Raw genomic sequence first — 14,051 nt, 5'->3', positions numbered from 1 at the left:
GTAGGATATCGTCAGAAGCTAGCAAAGTGTAAAAGTGACATCCGCAAACCGAGAGCTCTGCGTCCAGCGCTCTGCGGTTCAGGTCCCAGAGGTGGACAGATGTTTTGACATGTAGACGTTACCAGGGCGTAGTTTGGTGGCCTACCCTTAAATATTCTGGACTTATGGTGGTCTAGCCTCGTGCACCTGCGCTCCACCACATAAAAAAAAAAAAAAAAAAAGGAAAGCCAAGGGTCATGAATGAACTAAAGGACTGAACTAAGCGGAGAAGAACAAAAATCGTAGAGAAGATCGCCCCAAATTTGATGAGACAGTGTAGTATAACTGAGTGAAATAGGCGTTGGATATGACGGAACTAAACGGCAGTTATACCCACCTCTCTTCTGTACCCTACACTACCCTGATTCAGCCTACCCTACCCTACCCAGCCCACCACCACCCAGCCCTATCCTACCCTGCCATAACCTATCCTACCCTCCCCAACGCAGCCATAACCTACCCATGCTTACCCTCGCCTGCCCTAATCGACCCACCTCTATTCAACCCTGCCATAACCGACCCATCCCTACCCTACCTCGGCATAATCAGCCCAATCTAACCTCACTCTGTCAAAACCGACCCAGTCCTACCCCACCCTGCCAAAACCAACCCTGTCCTACTCCACCCTGCCAAACACGACCAACCCTTCCCCATCCTGCCAAAACTGACCCAATCCTACCCCACCCTGCCAAAACCGACCCAGTCCTACCCTACCCTGCCAAAACCGGCCCAATCCTACGCCGTCCTGCCAAAACTAACCCAACCTTACCCCACCTGGCCAATACCGACCCAACGCTACCCCACCCTGCCACAACAATCCCATCCCTACCGTACCTTAACCAAACCAGTCTTATCTAACACAGATCGCGTCCCGGAGGTGAACAAAGGTTTTTATATCATATAGACGTTTTATATTTTATATTTTGCAACTTTCAGAGGCATTTACTCAGCTTTAGGAGTCTTATGGATAGGCTCAATCAAACGTATCGAACCTCCCATGTTAGAAAAAATAGCTTAGAGAAATGCGTCTCGTACTAAAGGGGCGGAATGGACAGATCGAGTGGCTAAGATATTGAATTATGTATAAGACTGGTTTTGTTGTTATTTCTATTATTATTATTATTATTTCAGGCAAATGTCCCAGGCTTCTAGACTGGCTGACTAGCGAATATTATTAAGTCTCCCGTGGCTCCGTGCTCCTTCCACTCAAGAGCCTGCACTTCACGCATTCCACGCATAAGATGGCGTCACCGCTGCATTCCTGCGAAGACGAGAGGTCAAGAGGACGACACTTGCTTTTTGTTTGTTTGTTTACTGTTTGCTTAAAGTTGTGATCCCTCCAACTTGAATGCTCAGTTGTAACTATTGATAACTAGAATACGATGCTAGTCACGAAGAAGGGCTATGAAAAGATACAGAGCTCGTAGTATTGGCTGGATGAATCACTCTTGCGTGATAATCAAAGACGGTGAATAAAACCCACACTTGTAGACGAAGAATATAATTACCAAACAGTTTCGGTGGACACTGCCACCATCTTCAGTGGTCAAGATAGTGAGAGGGAGTGACGTACTGACTATACAAGGGTTCCTTTTTATGCGTGTGTGTGTGAAAGGGTGGGGTAAAGGTGAGGTGGGGTGGGGTAGATTGTAAGCGGGGATTAACCCAAGGGGGATTTTGGGGGGGACATTACCGGACAGGTCAGGTGTAATTCCTATCTAACCTTACCTGTGTCGTAGCAGGAAGGGACATCCCTTCCTGCTACGACACAGGTAAGGTCAGATAGGAATTACACCTGACCTGTCCGGTAATGTCCCCCCCAAAATCCCCCTTGGGTTAATCCCCGCTTACAATCTACCCCACCCCACCACACCTTTACCCCACCCATCCACACACACACAGGCATAAAAAGGAACCCTTGTATAATCAGTATGTCACTCCCTCTCACTATCTTGACCACTGAAGATGGTGGCAGTGTCCACCGAAACTGTTTGGTAATTATAGTCTTCGTCTACAAGTGTTGGTTTTATTCACCGGCTCGTAGTATTTTTTTCTTTTAACTAAGATACATGAAATAAGCTGCAAAAATACGAGCTTACTTAATGTAAATGAATTATAGTACGTTCAAGATGGAGGGAAGGCATTTTGTATTTTGTTTGTGATGTTATAGTGTCTCTCAGGATCCTAGGATCCTCTCTCGGCTGAACCAAATTGTCTGGCGTCAGCTGGAACATGATGCTAGAGTTATGTCGGTCGTGAGGGGGTTCATAGTGACGGTATTGACACTGTCAGGCTCCTATGACTCACTCAGTCGAATAAAATCGTCTGAGTCAGCTGAAATGGGGTACTAGAGTTGTCCCAAGCACCAGAGGGTTAAGAAACTTAGCCCCCTGAGTGATGCTTGTCCCGAGCATCACTCAGGCGGTTAATCTTAACCCCCTGAGTGATGCTTGTCCGGAGCATCACTCAGGGGGTTAAGATTAATAATCCTCTGGTGCTTGGGACAACTCTAGTATTCCATTCCAGCTGACAGACGATTTTGTTCGGCTGAGTGAGTCATAGGAGCCTGACAGTTACTACACTGTCACCATTAACCCCCGCATGACCGGCATAACTCTAGTATATCATGTTCCAGCTGACGCCAGACAATTTGGTTCAGCCGAGTGGGTCTGGGGCCTGGGGGGCACTAAATGAAAATATCCAAAAAATATTAAAGGGGGGGCTATATCAATTTTGCCACAGGAGGTATACCAAAATTGGACTTTTTAATAAAACCCCCTCCTCTCTCACTCCCTGTGTTTTGTATATACCCCTCTCTGTCTGCCTGTGGTGTGTCTGTCCTACCCTCTGTGTGTGTGGTGTGTCTACTGTGTGAAGGTGGCTATGTACGTGTCTTGTGTGTGTGGTGTGTCTACTGTGTGAAGGTGGCTGTGTACGTGTCGTGTGTGTGTGTGTGTGTCTTGATGTGTGTATGTATGTAGTAGTGTGTGTGCGTCTTGATGTGTGTATGTATGTAGTAGTGTGTGTGTGTGTGTGTTTAAGTGTGTCTTGGTGTGTGTGAGCTGAACTGTAAGTATGGGGCCTTGTGGTTTTAAGGAAAGCCTGCTACGCAAACTTCCCTCAGCCACATTTTAAAGAAACCTCTATCACACCGGGACTTGAACCCGGGTCTTCCTGATCAACAGGCCAGCACCATACTAATCATGCCACCGTGGCCCCACAAGGTTAGCGGCTAAAACTTCTTCTGTATTTTATTTCTTTACATGTTACAAAAAATGGGAAATTGGACAACATGCACAGACTAAACTAAATTGTCAAGTACCTATTAATGTCGCTTTAGGAGGAGATATCTCGAAATTTCCTGAGCTACTTGGAATACCTAAGCCTGCAGTTTAATGCTAATCATGAACAAGTGCTATGGAAAGAATATAGAGCAGTTGCTACTTATATAAAGGGAGAAAGTAAAAACTGCAACTTAGACTGCTATCCAACGGCAGGACTTAAACGATTAACCATATATTACATAAACTTAACACACTGAGTGACACAGAAACTAAACATATGATACAAATTCTTTAATGAAACTTATAATGAGAGTACAAATGACAAAATATACACTGCACAGGAAGACAGAACAGTACTCATTGATCATACTCTGAGAATGAAAGCCTATCTGTTGTACCGGTTTATAAACGGAAGAGATGAATCGCTAAATTTGATCCACAGTAAAAAATAATAATAATAATGAATACATAAAACAATAAAGACAAACCATATAGACCACATGTCCACCCTAAACTGACAAAAACCTGGCATCTCTCCACCTTGAATGCTGAGCTGTTTCTAGAGATAAAGACTAGATTATCATGCAAATCACAATGAAGATCTATGGGGAGGATGCAAAACCATAATACTGTCTTATTCTGCCACTTAGATACAGGAACTAAGCAGCAGAAGGACTAAAATTTGTCAAGGTGAGCCAACTACAATGACACAGAGGAAGTCTGAGATTATATAATGTGTAATCATGAACTGATTGCATCATTCAGTAAAGATTACAAAAGGAAAAGCTATCAAATCTGAAAGTGTAAGTACTATACAAGATATGATTAACCTTGTACATCCATATTCTGAGATATGCTTCCTATATCATAGCCTACACACAAATTCATCCCCCTCAACAGTAATGGTATATTCCTGCTGTCTCCTGACTTCCAATCAACTTATGAAACCTCTCTCCTAATTACAGTACAGTAATATGTTAATGAAGGCTGCTAGTAATTACCTTCAGTATGATAATTCTTATTTAAAGGTAGCAGCAATGGTTAATGAAGGATGTAAGGTATGCAGTCCTTCCAGTTCAATATACTATATCTCCAATCAGGCTTTATCCAGTGTCTCTCCTACACATGTTAATACCTTCAGTCTTCACTAGTTTAACTCACAGAGCAGGGATTTTTTTTTTTTTTCATGCCATCTCATGATTATATTTAGCTTTGTATAGACTTCTGGAAGTGTAGGGGCTAGGCACAGCCTCACTGAACTCCTGCAATAGCAGAGACTTTGCATAAGTTGAATAAAATTGCCTTCTGGCACTATGAATAAACTGAAAAGGGCATCACGGGATTGCAAGAGTTAAAGGGACTCGCGGAGTTTATATCCCCGATGTAAACAAACTACCCATTAGTTTTTACACACATCCCCTCATTTTTTCCAGCCAATTAACCTACTATGCCTGCCCATGTACAGGATCACATTCGACCTTAAAACCTAAACAGATGGTGTGAATATCGGGGGATTTAAGTAGCACTGCTTACTCGAGTTTAAAGGGACATCTTGGTCACCTGGAGATACACACCGCCGTATATCATCCTTATAGCTAATAATTACAACTTACATCAGCCGACTACACCTCTCGATAATGACAGCAAACACTGATAAAAACATGGGCATAAGAATTACCATAATAAGAAGTAGACTAACACCGTAAAGAATAAAATCTTCACTCATCTCCAGCATCTCTCAACGTTGCTCTCATAATGCACCAGTGACGTCACACTTCAAATTAAACATTTACTTATTAACATAGAGAACATAGAGGATGGAAGTAATGCGAGTATAAGTGGCTGGGGAATGGCTGGGAGAAGGAGAGAGGTGAGAAGACAGGAAGAAATCAGTAGGATAGAAGTTGTGGAAACAATGAAGAAAGTTAAATCGGGGAAAGCCCCAGGAATTGATGGAGTGTGTGGTGAAATGTTGAAGCATGGGGGAGAGATAGTAGTAGAATGGATGTGGAAGATGTGCAGATTGGCCTGGGAGGAAGGTAGAGTCTCAGAGGATTGGAAGTCAGGTATAATTATTCCCTTGTACAAAGGAAAAGGGGAAAAAGAAGTTTGTGGTAATCATAGGGGCATCTGTCTTCTTAGTATAATAGGAAAAGTGTATGGTAGGATACTTATTGACAGAGTTAGAGAAAGAACAGAGAAATTAGTTGGAGAAGAACAGGAAGGCTTTAGGAAGGGAAGAGGTTGTGTAGATCAGATATTCATTCTTAGATCTTTAGTGGAAAAGTTTCTAGAGAAGGGAAAGAAGTTGTATGCGGCTTTCATAGATTTGGAGAAAGCATATGACAGGGTGGATAGACAAGGATTGTGGAAAGTGATAAGAATATATGGAGTAGATGGGAAGTTGTTGAATGCTGTGAAGAGTATGTACAATGGTGCAAAGGCTGTAGTGCGTGTGGATGGTGAACTAAGTGAATTTTTCTCTTTGGAGGTTGGGTTGAAACAGGGATGTGTCATGTCTCCATGGTTGTTCAATCTGTACATGGATGGGGTAATAAAAGAGGTACAAGGTAGGGTAGTGGATGTTGGAGTGGCCCTGGTGAGAAAGGGTAGTGTTTGGAAACTCCCTGTACTGTTGTTTGCAAATGATACTGTGTTGTTGAGTGAAGACGAAGGAGAGCTGCAAGGATTGGTGGATGAGTTTGGGAGAGTGTGTAAGAAACGGAATCTAAAGGTGAATGTAGGGAAGAGTAAAGTGATGGTCTTTGAGAGAGGTGAAGTCAGTGAATGTACAGCGAGGTTCGACGGTGAGGAATTGGAAAATGTGAGTACGTTTAAGTACTTGGGTAGTGTGATGAGTAAGGATGGAGGTTTGGAGGGTGAAGTGCTTGAAAGGGTACAGCAGGGAAGAAAGGTTGCTGGTTCTTTGAAAGCAGTGATAAGAAACAGGGAAGTGAGCATGGAGGTGAAAAAGTTACTACATGACAGTATTGTGATACCAACTCTAACGTATGGAAGTGAAGCTTGGACGTTGTTGGAAGGACACAAGTGAAGAGTGAGAGCAGTGGAAATGAGTTATTTAAGAAGAGCCTGTGGAGTCACATGGAGAGACAGGCTGACGAATGAGGATATAAAGGAGCGTTGTGGTGTGGATGTGATAGGAAGCGTTATGAGAACACACTGAGGTGGTTTGGCCATGTGGAAAGGATGGGGGGTGAAAGACTGACGAGGAGAGTGTATGTGAGTGAGGTGGAGGGGGGAAGAGGGAGGGGGAGGCCGAGGATGAGATGGAGGGATGGGGTGGAGAGGTATATATATGAGAGAGGGGGGTGTGAGTTGGGAGCAGGGCAGTGAAATGGCGGGGGACAGGGCGACTTGGAGGCGATTTGTTTGTGGCCACCCCAAACGGGATTGAGGCGTCTGGCAATAGAAAGAGATAGATAGAAGATTAAATAACTAAAGCTAACACTGATTTGAACTAATACACATCTGGTCCACAGGTCGTGCTGGAGTCTGCTGCCTTGTTGCTGCTTCCTTGCCACACTGGTCATACCCTGCTGAAGTTTGGTCTGCCCTGCCGTGAGAAGCCTGACGGTGGTGTGGTGTCTTCGCCTACTCTGAGATGCCTGGTGGTGTGGTGGTGGTGTGGTGGTGGTGTGGTGGTGGTGGTGGCGGCGGCGGCGGCAGGGTGTCGTGTCTTCCCCAGCCGTGAGATTACTTGCTGCTGCTGCTGGTGATCTGCCCTGACCTGCCCAGAGAAGCCTGGTGGTGATGGTGTGATCTGCCTTGCAAGTCCAGGATGTTCTGTGGACAAATGCTACTTTTGAATGCATATTTTATATTGCTGTCTCTGTTAATGTATTTTGTACTGAAGTATTAATAATGAAAACTTAAATTTTCTGTCTTGTTTCATTACCTTTTTAACTGTGGCTTTGACTTAATATAGGTGATAAGTATATTGCGCTCTGCAGTCTTGTGTGTTGTGGGGACGGCTTTTGTGATGAGCTAAGACATTCTGATCGCTTCACCAAATTACTGCTCAGCCGTGTGATCAGTGGACATAAAAGATTATACAATACGATGATATACAGCTAAGCATAAAAAAGGTTATGGGAATTCTCCACCATGCAATCAGTGGACCTAAATTAAAGCCTATATTATAAAGCTAAGCCTGAAGAGGGTTGTGGGAAGTAGATAATGATGCAGGGTAGACACTGGTAATGTTCACTGAGCCGTGCCCGCAACACACAAGAACTGGGTGGCGTAATATATGGACCACCTTGTATAATGAGAGGCCGTAAGTGTGTGCTGACCCACAAACTTGCCATCAATGCCCCGTCATAACTATTACTGTGTCTTGTAGGAAGCCCCAAGAAAACAGGCCACAGAATACCTCCTTGTCTCTCGTTCCTCCTAGACAAACATACACGCCTTTCACTTTAACCTGACACAGAGTTTCATTTAAAGCATATGAGAATGTCACGCAGATCAGTAGCAGAAACAGCCAATACTACAGCCCAACATCCTTTCCACGGCACTCATTCGTGACTACCATCATATTCTAGTGATAACTATCGTTACTACTCGGCAAACTGTATGGAAACTATAAGCTATTTGTCTATCCATCTATCTATAGCCAGACGACTTAATCCCGTAAGAGGTGGCCACAAACAAGTGGCCTCTATGCCACCCTGTCCCCCGTCATTATACATCACTGCCCCTAATTCACACCCTCTCTCATATACATCCCAACTCCATCCTCCACTTATAAGTAATACATTAAAACAACCGTGAATTACTGCCGCACAAGCTGAGCCGTAATCATATCCAACACAAACACGAAGGAGCTTTAAAGAACAGAAAACAATACCTTGATAGCAGAAGACACTAAGACCACAAGTACTGACAGCCTACATCAAGAAACATAACTAATTTCAGTCAGAGACCAAGTGAATATGAGAGGCACACAGTTCATCACTTCAGCTCAAGATCCGTCCCACCTTTGTAACCTTATGTTGCATCATCCTCTCCACAAACAAAATCGAACAACCGCCCAACACTACACAGAGTATCTTTGCAACATATCCCCTCCTCCACCCGACTCTACACTTCCCAGACACATTCACAAACTCACAAACACCCCAGCCAGCCAAAACTTTCTGCCAGACACATACATAAACACACAGACACTCCAGCCAGCCAAAACTTTCTATACCAAACACATACATAAACACACAGACACCCCAGCCAGCCAAAACTTTCTATACCAAACACATACATAAACACACAGACACCCCAGCCAGCCAAAACTTTCTATACCAAACACATACATAAACACACACACACCCCAGCCAGCCAAAACTTTCTATACCAAACACATACATAAACACACAGACACCCCGGCCAGCCAAAACTTTCTATACCAAACACATACATAAACACACAGACACCCCAGCCAGCCAAAACTTTCTATACTAAACACATACATAAACACACAGACACCCCGGCCAGCCAAAACTTTCTATACCAAACACATACATAAACACACACACACCCCAGCCAGCCAAAACTTTCTAGCAAACAGCATCCTTCATGTGCCACCACCAGACATACACCCTTCAGACACTACCGAACCCAGAGACACGAGTACACCAACCTTCCCTGCTACAATACTAACACAAAATATAACATACATACAATCCCCTGTGCTCATACTGCAAAGTGGCACCCCCACACCACAGCACACCCACTCACTTCCTGCACCACACCACCACAACACAGACAATCCTTCAACATAACACAGGGTTCACATCCAGAGGAGCCTAAGGTGTAACAAGAACAACAACAACAACTCAGGCCAAGTTAAAGTGAAACGAGTCTAGTTAAGAAAGGAAAATTATTTCAAGTTATTTTGTAAGCGCTTCGGGTACACAAAGTTACAAGGCCACAGGGAACGAACTGCATACCGAGGGTGTAATACTACGGCGGCTTAGGGGGCTTTATACCACCTTTTCTTCAGTGATTTATTGTTCAACCGAGCGAGCGTAGAAAGCAAGCAAGCGAGAACACTATATGACATGGTACAATAGGTTGGCAGTGAAATGCGCCAAGACTGCGTTGTCTAGGAAACTATTAAAGCCACAACGGATCTATGGACATCATTAGAAACCTAGTAAAAAAAATAATAGGAGTTACTTGAGGGACTTTTCTCAAAATTTGCCGCGCCAGTTCTGATAAAAGGAAAATAAACGTACCAAACTGAGCACCAGAACCGAGTTATTTTAGTTTTTAAAACTACTGCTGATCTGTTCAGACAGCTGGAAAGCTTATGAAGAAGCAATTGATACTAAAGTTAAATAGACTTAGCTTTTAACATCAAGCGAGATGGATGGATGGATGGATGGATGGATGGATGGATGGGTGGATGTGGAATCGTGGATGCTTGGACCGATGGTAGAGTTCCTGCTGTTTCGTCCTTCCACCTGCCGACAAAAATCATCATCAATATCATCATCATCATCATCATCACCATCGTCATCATCATAGCTGTCGTCGTCATAATCATCATCATTATTTACACCGTCATTCTCATTATCATTACCATTCTCATCATCATCATCATTATCATATCATCATCATCACCTACCTATCTATCTACTGTATTTATCTATATCTGTTTATCTATAGCCAGACGCCTTAATCCCATAAGGGGTGACCACAAGCAAATCGCCTCCATGATGTACTGTCCTCTACCATTTAGCTCAAGTATCGCACTCATATGTTTCTACTCTTTCCCTCTATCTCATCGTCGGTCTCCCCATCCCCCTCTATCCTTCCAGCTAACTCATGTGCACTCTTCTAGTCATTTTCTTATACGCCATCCTCTCCACATGGCCAAACCATCTCGAAGTGTTTCTCTTAACGCTTTCAGTCTCATCCACATCAGCATCACAACGCTCCTTCATCTGCCCATTTGTCTGTCTGTCTCTCTATGAAACTCCACATGCTCCTCTCAAGTAGCTCATTTCCACCGCTCTCACTCTTGACTTGCGTCCTTTCAGTAAGATCCAAGCTTCACTTCCATACTTTAAAGTGGGAATCACAGCATGCAGTGCCCTTTTTTTTTCATACTTTCATCTTCAGTTCCCTCTTCCTAATCACTGCTTTTTAGAGAATAAGCAACCCTCCTTCCCTGACGCATCATTCCAGTCACTTCATCCTCTAATCATCCATCCTTATTCATCATATTACATAAATACTTAAATGCACTCATATTCTTCTATTTCCTGACTATGCAGCCTCACTGTGCATTCTGTAACCTCATACGTTGAGATGTTAAAGCATCACCACCATCAGCATCAACATCATTATCACCATCAATATCATCACCATCAGCCTGTGACACACCACTGCATGATAAGGACCCTCTCACCTTTCTCCACTCTGATCCATTGATTGTTAGCCAGTTCCGTCCTTGCTCGGTAGATCTGCATCATATGATCTCTCCATCTTGTTCTCTGTGCACCTCTTCTTCTCACTCCATCTCTGGCTTGCCATTCAGTTACGCTCGCTCTCCTTCTGTTATCTCTTCTGTGAAAGACGTGACCTGAGGTGTGTGTGTGGCGTTACCTGGAAACAAGCTCAGAATTACTAGATGCGGGGGCTTCAAGACCCTTTGGTTAAACCCCTTGGTGTGGTGTGGTGTGGAAGGGTGGTTGGTGTGGTAAAGTTTGGGGTGGTGTGGTGTGGGGTGGTGTGGTTTGGGGTTGTGTGGTGTGGGGTTTTGTGGTGTGGTATGGTATGGTATGGTATGGTATGGCGTGTTGTGGTGCTGTGCGGCTTCACTGTCCCTAAAATCTAGAGGAATGTAGAACCTCGTTCGAAAATCATTAGTGAGAAGCAGATGGACATGGCCGCTCTTTGATGTGCCCTGATAAAACGTAAACAAAACGTGTGTTGCATCCTCACAACTAAACCAATATAAATAAGGATAATTATTCCATTTAAATCATTCACGGTCCAGAGAAAGACCAAAACTGAGCTACTATTTCGGACACACAGCCATCCCTTTCCTTGCGATAAATAAAGAGACAGTGAACAATGATTTTTGAAACCCATTGAGTGACCTTAGGAATCCAGTATGTTTTTTCAGAATATAGTGTAAATGTTCAGTATTTGTATGGCCAAGAAGAGCAATATCCCTGACCTCATTTGCACTCTTATGATATAAATAGTTCGAGTGTGAGGGAAATGCTGTACACACGCACGCACGCACGCAAATACACACAAGCATGCGCGGACACACACACACACACACACACACACACACATTCTCTCTCTCTCTCTCTCTCTCTCTCTCTCTCTCTCTCTCTCTCTCTCTCTCCTACACACAGTCACCAACTACATTTGAAGAGAAACGAAAAACAAGAGGTGACTCAGCCATAGACATGAAAATCGTCGCCGTCACCATAATCATCGTCATCACCATCATCATCGTTGTCGTAGTCATCATCATCATCATCGTCATCATCATCATCATCATCGTCATCATCATCATCATCATCGCCAGGAGCAACAGCGTCAAGCACAGCAATCATCACAACCCTGTTAAAGAGTTACTACATAAGTTCCATCACCGTCATCATCATTATTATCCCAACTGCTTCATCATCATTACAATCACCATAATCTCGGTCCAGTTAGTTGGTTCAGGAGTTTCAACATCACTATCATCAGCAGCATCACTATCATCATTATCAATATCATCTCCGACAACCCTATTATCATCATCATCAGCCTGTGACACACCGCTGCAGGATAAGGACCCCTGTTCAATCTAACTTGGCGTAAAATTGCAATCTCTTTCTTAAATTTTGTGTTGTGACAAGGGGTTAACACTAGATTGATGCTAGTCACGAAGAAGGGACGTGGAAATGATGCAGAGCTGTATATTTGTCCAAATTTACCACTGCACTACGGGAAATCAGCTGCAAAAAAACGACGATCTCGGCCTAGGCAAATGAAGGAACAACACCATAATATACTTTGTGTGTGTGTGTGTGTGTGTGTGTGTGTGTGTGTGTGTGTGTGTGTGTGTGTGTGTGTCTGTGTGTGTGTGTGTGTGTGTGTGTGTGTGTGTGTGTGTGTGTGTGTGTGTGTGTGTGTGTGTGTGCGCTTCAGGACAAAATAATTTACATACAATAATTTTTTCCATCACATTGTCCCTCTCATATCTGAATCGCACTTATCAGTATACAATCAGGTCCCAAACTGTACTGTTGGGTGGACAGGGACAAGGAGGCAGGCAAGCCTAGTCCACCAGTCTGATCGGAACGAGAATCTACAGGATGCCACTCACACTGCTATTTCACTGGTCTGACACACCAAGATTGAGGCGGTACAAGGCCTCCTCATCTCCCTCACACTAACAGCCCCCTTGTCTCATCAGAATTACGTCTAGTAGCCTCATAGGTAATATTTCTTTGGGCCGTGATACTTCCTGGCTGTCAGTGCGATATCCTTGTGTCTTAATGTAGTCACCTTAATGGCTAAAAACAGCAAATAGCCAACACTTACCTCAGGGGAATGATGCAACAGCAACACACACACACACACCCTCGTCCTTCCACTGTCATACGGCCACTAGCAAAAGTAGCCAAGTAGCGACGCCTACCAAGACGAAAAACTTGTTCAGCTACTTTCACAACCACTAGATGGTACCCGGGCCCTCTCATAGTAGGGGCAACTCTAGTATTTATTCCAGGTACTGTTGGGCGATGACATTCAGCTGAGAGTGAGTCATACTGCTATAAGAGCGTTAATGCTGTCTCTATTAACTCTCATGATCATACAGGTCTCTTTACCAGCCCTATCCAAAAATAAAAAGTGTGTGTGTGTGTGTGTGTGTGTGTGTGTGTGTGTGTGTGTGGATGTGTTGTGTGAGTGTGGTACGAGGTGCCTGTGTGTTACCATGGCAACCTCCCGACACCATCACAGTTACATATACACATTTCCTCACCAGCAAGTTCCACTAGAGAGTACTATGTGTGTGTGTGTGTGTGTGTGTGTGTGTGTGTGTGTGTGTGTGTGTGTGTGTGTGTGTGTGTGTGTGTGTGTGGATGTGGGTGGGTGGATGCATGTGTTGTGTGTGGAGGGTGGGGGGTGGGGGTGAATGGTTTGATGTGGTTGGCCCCGCACACACACACACACACACACACACACACACACACACACACACACACACACACACACACGTCCAGTCACCAAAACACGTAGTTAAACAGAAAGGAAAGCGAGAGGTGACTCAGCCAATGACTTGAAGATCGTCGTCGTTGTCATCATCGTCGTCGTCTTCGTTGTCGTAATCATCATCAGCATCATCCTCGTCATCATAATCATCATCATGATCATCATCATCATCAGCAGCAGCAGCAGCATGTCATCATCATCCCAGCACTGTTAAAAATGTGGTACAAAAGATATATCAGTATCATCACCTTTATCATCATATTCATCACCATCATCTAACCTTGTTTTAGAGTTTGCACGGAGTTACATCATCATTATCAGCATCAACATCATTGTGATCATCAATTAGCATCATCATCATCAATCATCTTCATCATCATCATCATGACCATCATCGTCGTCATCATCATCATTAAACTGTGACACACCACTGCATGATAAGGACCCCTCTCACCTTTCTCCACTCCGATCCATTGGCTC

General features: G+C 44.0%; 1 long non-coding RNA gene across 1 annotated transcript in view; it reads left to right on the top strand.

The window, feature by feature from the left end:
* The window catches only part of LOC145389644 (uncharacterized), a 32,497-nt gene extending 31,306 nt beyond the window's left edge, over positions 1–1,191 (top strand). Inside the window, exon 3 of the long non-coding RNA XR_013895493.1 lies at positions 1,171–1,191. This is a non-coding gene — a long non-coding RNA (uncharacterized LOC145389644). The remainder of the gene's footprint in view (positions 1–1,170) is intronic.
* Positions 1,192–14,051: the final 12,860 nt, after the last annotated feature.

The sequence above is a fragment of the Coenobita brevimanus genome, unplaced genomic scaffold, assembly GCF_032717465.1.
Source record: "Coenobita brevimanus isolate Jiangsu-jjx unplaced genomic scaffold, ASM3271746v2 jjx.HiC_scaffold_1729, whole genome shotgun sequence".
In the NCBI taxonomy this organism is placed as follows: Eukaryota; Metazoa; Arthropoda; class Malacostraca; order Decapoda; family Coenobitidae; genus Coenobita; species Coenobita brevimanus.
Note: the sequence above shows the minus strand (reverse complement) of the source record. Positions and strands in the feature narration are given on the sequence as shown.